This window comes from Phyllostomus discolor, chromosome 1 (assembly GCF_004126475.2).
Source record: "Phyllostomus discolor isolate MPI-MPIP mPhyDis1 chromosome 1, mPhyDis1.pri.v3, whole genome shotgun sequence".
NCBI lineage: Eukaryota > Metazoa > Chordata > Mammalia > Chiroptera > Phyllostomidae > Phyllostomus > Phyllostomus discolor.
Genome location: NC_040903.2, coordinates 214,849,783 through 214,858,520, shown reverse-complemented (window position 1 = coordinate 214,858,520; position 8,738 = coordinate 214,849,783).

Sequence of the window (8,738 nt, the reverse complement as noted above, 5' to 3'; positions counted from 1 at the left end):
TATCTGATCTACCCCCTTTCCGCCCAGCCTTCCAGGCTGAGCCCTGACGCCAGGCCGCCAGGCCTCCGACAGCTTCCTGCACGAACCCAGCCCCCTGGGATCTGGCCCTGTGCGCCCCGAAGGGCCCTGCCTTCGGGTCTGCTCTCAGCTCCTAGGAGAATGGGCTCCAGAAGCCGCTAGAGGGTACAGAGCAGTCATTTCTTTAAAAAAAAAAAAAAGTTTTATTTCTCTGGCTGGCGTAGCTCAGTGGGTTGAGCGAGGCTGCAAACCAAAGTGTCACAGGTTCGATTCCCAGTCAGGGTACATGCCTGGGTTGCAGGCCACGGCCCCCAGCAACTGCACATTGATGTCTCTCTCTCTCTTTCTCCCTCCCTTCCCTCTCTAAAAATAAATAAAATCTTTAAAAAAAATTAAAACTCCCCATTTGCTTTAAAAAAAATGTTTCATTTATTTATTTTTAGACGGAGGGGAAGGGAGGGAGAAAAGGAGGGAGAGAAACCTCAGTGTGTGGTTGCCTCTCACACACACCCCTGCTGGGGACCTGGCCTGCAGCCCAGGCACGTGCCCTGACTAGTGATCAAACCTGCAACCCTTTGGTTCGCAGGCCAGCGCTCAATCCACAGAACCACACCCGCCATGGCAGTTCATTTCTGTCGTGACCTTGCATTTCTGAAAATGTTTACATTCCAGTCTCATCCTTGCCTATTCCTCTCCGTGGGGAGGAAATCTTTTTCCCTCAGATTTGAAGGCAACCGATGACTCAGTCATCTTCTAGCTCCCACTGTTTCTAAAGGGAAGTCCAGTGCCAGGCCTCACACACATATGTTGATTTAAAAATGCATGCCCCAGCCAGGTGGCGCAGCACGCCCAGGTTGCAGGTTCAATCCCCAGGCAGGGCACATATGAAAATCGACCAATGAATGCATGAGTAAGTGGAACAACAAATCGATATTTCTCTCTCTCGCTTCCCCCTCCCCTCTCTCTAAAATCAGTAAAAAATAAAAATACATGCACACAGCTTCAAAAATCAAATAAAATGATAAGTCTTAGTAAAACAAACAGGAAAACCCGTCTCCTACCCTGGACCTCTGCTTCCCAGAGGCAATCACATCCCATCCTCCCGCCTTCTCTTCTGTCTCCAACCCACACCCAGCTCTCACCGCTGCCTTTCACTCTGGGCTGGGAGGGGTCAGGCCGCCGACACCCCTCCCCACGCCATCTGCTCCTCCAGCCTCCCAGGATAGCCGTGTCACAGTTTTTGGCTAAATCAATATTGGTTACATATTCCGCTGTATAAGTACTACAGCCAACTGGGCCACCGTAGGTCCCGTGACTTCTGGGTTTCCCCGGGATTAATCATTGCCTCTTTGTTTGACTTGCTTGAGTTACACACTCATCCACCCCCAACTCTCAGACCGAGCTCCAATACTCCTCCCAAGACAGCTGAGCCCCCGGGGACCCTTGAGTCTTTTTCTCCTTCTTGGCCAGCTCCCCCCAGCTCCTCCCAGACCCTTCCTCCCCACCCTATCACCTGTCGGCATTAACTGCTTCCGGCCTCCCCCTCCCCCTGGGGTCTCTTACACCATTACCCCAGGCTCCTTGTCCCCTGCATTTCATATCTTCTCATTTCTCAGTTCATTTCTAATTTTAGAGAAAGGATGTCTGGGAGATCATTTTTCTTTTAACTGTCTTACTCTGCCCCTGCACTTGACTGATTAGGTACTGAAATAATTTCCGTCTGAAAGCTGAAGGCTTTGCTCCACGCTCCGCAGCTCCTGGAGGGCTGCTGAGGGTCAATGTGCTCCAACTCCTGGTGCTTTGTATGTGGTCTATCTCTCTCTCTCTCTCTGGACGTTTCTGGGATCTGCTCGGTTCTGGGGTTCTGATGGGCCTCGCGCTGCCGGTGGGAGTGGGGCTCTTGTGGCATTGTGAGAAGAAGCGTTTTCAGGGACCCACAGAAGGGGATGAGGTCGGGTGGTGAGAGGTATTCGCTAAGCAAAGTCAGAAGGGTGCCCCTCCGGTGTCCCACCTCGGTCCGTTGCGCCGTGGAAAGTCAGGGCGAGAAACAGAGTCCATGTCCCGAGACCCTGTGCCCGGTTCCCGCTCCCTCCTTGGGCGCTCACGCCACCTGCCAAGGCCCAGTGGATGCTGGACCCACGTGGTCACAGGCTCCCAGGTGAGAGAGTGCAAACTTGGGAGGCGAGTACAGGTGACAGAGAGAGAGAGAGAGAGAGAGAGACAGAGAGAAGTTTTCTGACATCTTTGTTCCCCTGGGATCATACCCAGGAACTTCTTCAAAACAACCAATCAACTTCCCAAGCTTTCTAGGGCTTTCGATGGGCCTGCCCCCTAATTAGACTGACGGGGCTCTCTGGTGGGGCACCGCCCCACTGGACCCCCTAACAATCCGGGGCTGGAGCGGGGAAGGGGCGAGAGTTAATCCCCTCCGTGGAGCAGAGCGGTGGTCCCCTGGGGGCGAAGCTGGAGCTTCCCCGAGAAGCCAGCAGGCTTTGCTCCCCAGCTCACTGAGCTCCATGTCTCATTCCCTTTGCTCTCTTCCTCTTGTTAATAACTAGTTAATCACCTACAGTAACACTGCTGGGGTCTTTTCCCTTCTTCAGTTCTTTTTTTTTTAAGATTTTATTTATTTATTTTTAGAGAGGGAAGGGAGGGAGAAAGAGAGAGAGAGAGAGAGAGAGAGAGAGAGAAACACCAGTATGCGGTTGCTGGGGGCCGTGGCCTGCCACCCAGGCATGTGCCCTGACTGGAAATCGAAACTGCGATGCTTTGGTTCGCAGCCCAAGCTCAATCCACTGAGCTATACGCCAGCCAGGGCTCTTCTTCATTTCTATAGTTTTGAAGGGGGCTCAGATATTGGAGAATTTTAGTTTCAGGTCATCACTAATATGCTTAGTAATCAGTGTATGTAAAAGGCTGTTGTTTCGGGAACGGAAGGTGGGACCCGCCCTGACTCCAGGAGACCACAAGCAGTCCCCCCTGTGTGACTCAGGAGGACAGCAGGCCATTCCAGACGGTGTCAGAGCCACCATGCTCCAGGGTGACACGCCCACCGCCCAGGGCACAGAGGAAAGAATGCTGCAGCCTTTCATCTGATTAACTTTCCCCTGAATTCCAGTCCCCTGACCTGCACTTTTCTTCTCTTTATAATGAAAGTTAAGACAGTCTGTTAGGGTACAAACCCACCGTCGTCTTAGATCGCCGTCATCTATGAATAAAGCGCCATAAAGATTCAACCCCTGTCTCTGCTGACTGGGCCCGGTAGTGACAGGCAGCCCGGATGCCGGCCTTTCTGCTCTCACTGCGTGTTGTCGATGTAAGAGAATTTTCATGACAAGACTTTACTTTAGCCAAACAGATGACACTGCTCTGGGGAGCAAGATCTCAAATGCTCAGTTTCTTTGATGCGTTGAAAGTTCGGGAAGGGCTGTACCTGGAGGTGGGGAAAAGCCGGGCAGGGGTCAGTTACAGGAGCGTGGACAAGGTTGTGTGTCCAGTGAGCATTGCTTCTGGCCTCTCCGAGGGGTCAGCCCAGATGCACCGGAACTTCGGGCAGGGCTGCCTGGAAACCTTGCCCCGGAGAAGTTAGGTGCCTGGAGGCTCACCGCCCGCCTGATCTGGCCCCTCAGGGGTTTCCGGTCAGATCTCCCTGGGGGGTTACTTCCCAGGGAGCTGCAATCTTTTTCGTCCAATCGCCATTAGTCCTAGATAATTTTTTTGTGTTACATCTTGAACGTTTTCTTCCCCTTCATTTTCTCCCATTAGATACAGGAGAGAAACAGGGTTGTTACGTGCCTACCACGGTGAACTCCAGGACCCCTCGTCCCCTTTCCTGTCCTAGGCCGCACAGTGGAGGGGTAGGTGGGGGCTTGGGGTAACCTTAGAGAAGGGTCTCCACATCCAGACATGTGGGGAGGGGCGTACCCCCTGAGGATTGGGGGTAGCTCTTTCTGGCTCAGGCCGACACCTCATCCAACCCAGGGCTTCTCAGCCCTGCCTGAAAGATTCGCCTTCTGCACATATTCTGATTAAACTGGGCGGGGGAGGGGGGCGGGGGCGGGGCTGAGCACCTGCACTTTACCAGCTTTAGGTACTTCTGCCGGGTGCCCAGGGCTGAGGACCATGGGGCTGACCTTGTGCGGAGAGCCTGACTGGCTGCCCCCTGAGGACCCGGCCCAGCTCCCAGAGACTCGGGGGCACAGGGGGCTGCAGTGGGTGGGCGTTTTTCACTGCAGGTCCTAGTGCAGAACGGTGACTGGGCTGGGCCAGTTCTTTTTTGTTTTTTAAAGATTTTATTTTCTTATTTTTAGAGAGAGGGGTAGAGAGAGAGAGAAAAGAGGGACAGAAACCTTGATGTGAGAGGGAACCTTATTGGTTGCCCCTTGTACGTGCCCTGACTGGGGGCAGACCTCACCGATTCCACAACCCCAGCATGTGCCCTGACTGGGAATCGAACTGGCAACCTCTCCCTTAGCAGGACGACGCCCAACCCACTGAGCCCCACTGGTCAGGCTCTGAGCCTGTTCTGGAGAGAAGGCTCAGCTCAGCAGTTAGGCGGTCAGGGTGCCAGGAGATTCGTTCTGTCCGGGCTCTGGGGCGACCCAGGCCTTGCTGGCCCCAGCAGAGCACAAACAGGCTCAGAGAGACAGGTGCTGGGGATGGGGGCGAGGTGAGAGTCGCCCAGGGCCACCCTGCAGGCAGGCGTCAGACCAGGCACACAGACTCTAAGCCCAGGGCGTTTCTACTTAGCCCAGCCGACTCCTTTATCTATCATTCATTCATTCCTTCATTCACTCAACAAACACTCCCTGAATCCCCCGGCTCTGTGCCCCAAGGGCACCAGGGAGCAGCGGTGAACAGAACGGGGCCTGATAGTCTCGTGGTTTCGGTGGCTGAGGTCTCAACTTCTCTCTGCCCTGCTGCGGGCTCCTCTGGGCGCTAGGGGGACAGTGTCACTCAGCCCAGCCTCACCCAGAGCAGGCCTCCTAGGGATCGCCTGCTGCAGCAGACAGCAGACGGGGGAGGGGGGCTGGGGGGCAGCCGCAGGGGCACATTAACAATTAAGGTCCTCGCCGACTCTCCTTCCACCCTCGGCCCATGAAATATTCAGGCGGCCGAGGAGAGATCGGTCTCGGATCTCTGCCTCGCTGGTTGGAGGAGCCCTCGGGCCCAGGGCACTGAGAGGGGCGGGGGCGGCACTGGTGTGGCCCACAGGCGTGCGAGGCAGGTGCTGCGGCTGCAGAGCCCCCTAGAACACCCCTCCCAGGCCCCAAGGGTCCCAGGGAAGAGTGAGCCTTGGTCCTGAAGTAGCACAGCTGGGGGAGGCGGTGGCGAAGTGCCCGTCACACGCGGGGCGGCCCTCCCGGCCCGGGCTCCCCCGCTCCTGGCGCAGCGATACCAGCAGTCGCCAGACCCGCAGCCGGGCTCCAGGGCCTCCTGTCTGGGGCCTGGGACTCGTCACCTGCAGGAAACCCTGTAATTATCCTACGAGGGGCACAAATCACGTGGCACTGCATCTGTGCACGTGTGAAAGCATCAAGTGGATAAATATAAACATTTCAAATAAGTCACAGCGGGCAAGCCCGCCGCACCATTTCTGCTTGTTCGCGGGGCACCTCCCGCATGAAATCTGGCCTGGGCTTCTCGTGTGCCCTGAGGGCCCCGAGGGAGACGAAGGGGGCTGTGGAAACTGCGCGCCGCGTCACCCACCGGAGCGACGAACACGGCTGTTGGCAGGACGGGCAGGGCACCCTACACCACGCTGGCGGGGGTGCAAGGCAGCACCGCCTCTTCGGCGTGCGGCTGGGCACCGTCCAGGCACCCCGCCGCCGCCGCCGCCGTGTGCGCTCTGCGACCCAGCCGTCCCGCCTCTCGTCCTAAATGGAACCCAGTTCGCGCTCCTCGCGTCAGGACCTGTGTCCAGGAATGTCCACGGCAGCACCGCCGGTGACAGCAAAAATAAAATAAAATGAAATAGAAAGAAACCTCTTTCGCAGGAGAAGGGAAAAATAAAGGTTGCATATTCGCACAAGGCGTATTGGAAGAGCAGGGCTTCTCGCCTGGGGAGACTGGACCCCCAGGGTCCTTCCGCGAGGTCTGGCGATACTTGCGGCTTTCACTGCGTGGGGTGGGGTGCTGCTTCCATCCGATGGAGAGAGGGCAGGGGTGCCCAGGGCAGCCCCCCGCCCTGCCCCACCCCCGTCCCACACAGCACGGACCAATTCCGACCCGAACGCTGCCTGCACTGAGGCCGAGAGGCCTTGGGGTCCAGCCGCGCGCGCACGAATGAGCTGCAGCCGCCAACGTCAGCAGCAGCCGGTGATGTGCGCGCCGCAGAGCACGAGGCCTGCGAAAGCAGTTGGTGGCGTCCAAACGCCTGCAAACTCAGCAGCGTGTTATAAGCGGGGACTGAGCACCCACAAAGCACAGAACGACCAACGTGCCATTCGGAGTCAGGGTGGGTGGGCCACGTGAGCAGTGGCGGGCTCCCAGGCCCCAGCTGCACCAGTTAGTTGTCATATGAAAGGAGTCCTAATGAGGATACTGTTTTTTCAAAAATTTTTTTGTATTATTTTTTAATTGTTTAAGTACAGCTATCTCCATTTTTACCCCCCACACGCATACACCCCCACTCTCCCCTCCCCACCTGTGTATGCCTCTTGTTTCTTCTTTTTTTTTTTAAGACTTTATTTATTTATTTTTAGAGGGGAAGGGAGGGAGATAGACAGAGAGAGAGAGAGAGAAACATCAATGTGCGGTTGCTGGGGGTCATGGCCTGCAACCCAGGCAGGTACCCTGGCTGGGAATCGAACCTGCAATGCTTTGGTTCGCAGCCCGAGCTCAATCCACTGAGCTATGCCAGCCAGGGCGGGAATAATGTTTTAAGTGTACTGAGGTGAGAGCTGGTCCTGTGAAGAGCTCCTCTGACTCAGTTTCCCCCGGGGGCTGAGCCTCCCTCCCGGCCTTGCTTCTCAGGGCGATGGTGTGAGGGGATGTCCTCGCCCTGCCTGGAAACAGAGGGGCAAAGAGAGGTCGGTAGCACCGATGGCTCCTACGGGACAGCTCTCCCTGGCCTCCGGCCAGCCTGGCTTTGCAGCCTCCTGGCTGTCACGCGGCCTCAGCTGACCCTCTGGCGCATCCCTCCCCTCACACCTCTTGTCATGCGCTCCCTTCTGAACAAGACTGGCCAGGTCTCTCTTCTGCTCCGTGCTCTTCTGGGGCTCCCGCTGACCTCAGGCTAACCTGAGGCCTTTGCCTGCGACGTCCGTGGTTCTGGGCGGCCGTCCTGTGTGTTGCTGCTCTGGGGCCCCCAGAACGGGCCCTGGCACGTGGGGTGGCGGTGGGAGTGTGGGAGCCCACCCTGCCCCCAGACCTCCCACTGCTGCCCCCAAGGGGGGCGACGGCCAGGCAAACTCTGCTGCTGGTGGCCCCAGGCTCAGTGGGAGTTGGGACCCTTGATCACGGAACTGTGTTCTTGGGGTTCCCTGCTGCTCCATCCCAAAAGGAGGTGGGTGGCAGCCCAGGGCCATACCTGGCACCCTTTGGAGCCCATTTTGCCACAAGCACTGGGTTTGTGGGACTGCAGGCCCTTGCTTCACGTACCCCAGTGTTTGCCTCTGGAGCGCGGGTGCAAATGTTCATGAAGGAACCCCGCCCTGGCCCAGAGGACGGGGGAGCGGGGGGGGGGGGCCTGGCTCTGCTCTTCGGAGCCTCGAGAGAGCCCTGCCGTGCGCTCCACACACTGGTGCTGTGGGGAGGGCTGGGGTGAGGACATTGTGGCTCAGAGAAGGCTAGGCACTGGCCCGAGCTCACCCAGCACATCAAGGACTAAGGAGCTGGGAGACCAAGCCAGCAGCTTTCGGCGATCTGCTTGCAGGGACAGCTGGGAAGCTCTGAGCCCGGCCAGAAGCTCCGGCCTCTCACTGGCCTGGTTGAAACACAGAACTGCTGAAGCAGGAGGAAGCCGGGGCCCGGCACAGGGTGGGCAGGCCCTGAGCACAGCTGAACAAGAGCCCCAGGGCCGGAGCGGAAGGCCCGGCTCGCTCCTCTGACAAGGAGTGATCGGGGTGCAGGAGGCAGTGATCTGCGGGGCTCAGAGGGCCCAGGTTCAAATCTGAGCCCATTCACTTGCTGGCTATATGTTTTGGACAAGTGACTGAACCCGCGTGAGCCTCAAAACGGGGAGCTGCCGCCTCGGAGGGCCGCCGTGAGCACTCGGTGAGACAACCTCGGGGAAGCCCTCGCACGGGCGGGTGCACACCGTGCCAGGGCTCAGTCGGCACTGCCCTTGAACTACGGTCACTTTCCCTTTCCCATGGGCCCTGATTTCTTTCTCTTTTAAAATGATTTTAAATTTTTATTTGTTTTTAGAGAGAGGGGAAGGGAGGGAGAAAGAGAGGGAGAGAAACATCGATGTGAGTGAGCAACACCGATAGTGGCTTCTCCTACATGCCCCGACCGGGGACCGAACCTGCAACCCAGGCATGTGCACTGACCAGGAATCGAATGGGTGAGCTTCCGCTTTGCAGCTTGATGCCCAGCCCCCTCGGAGCCACGACGGAGTCCTGGCACATCCACCGGCCTCTGAACACCACCCGTCCATTCTCACTCGGTGACCTGAGCTTCGTGCGGACAAACACCCAAGCCTACAGGAATCCACCCTCAGGCCTAGAGGGCTGATGACACGCCCCCACTCAAGGGCTGGATTAGAACCCCTGGCG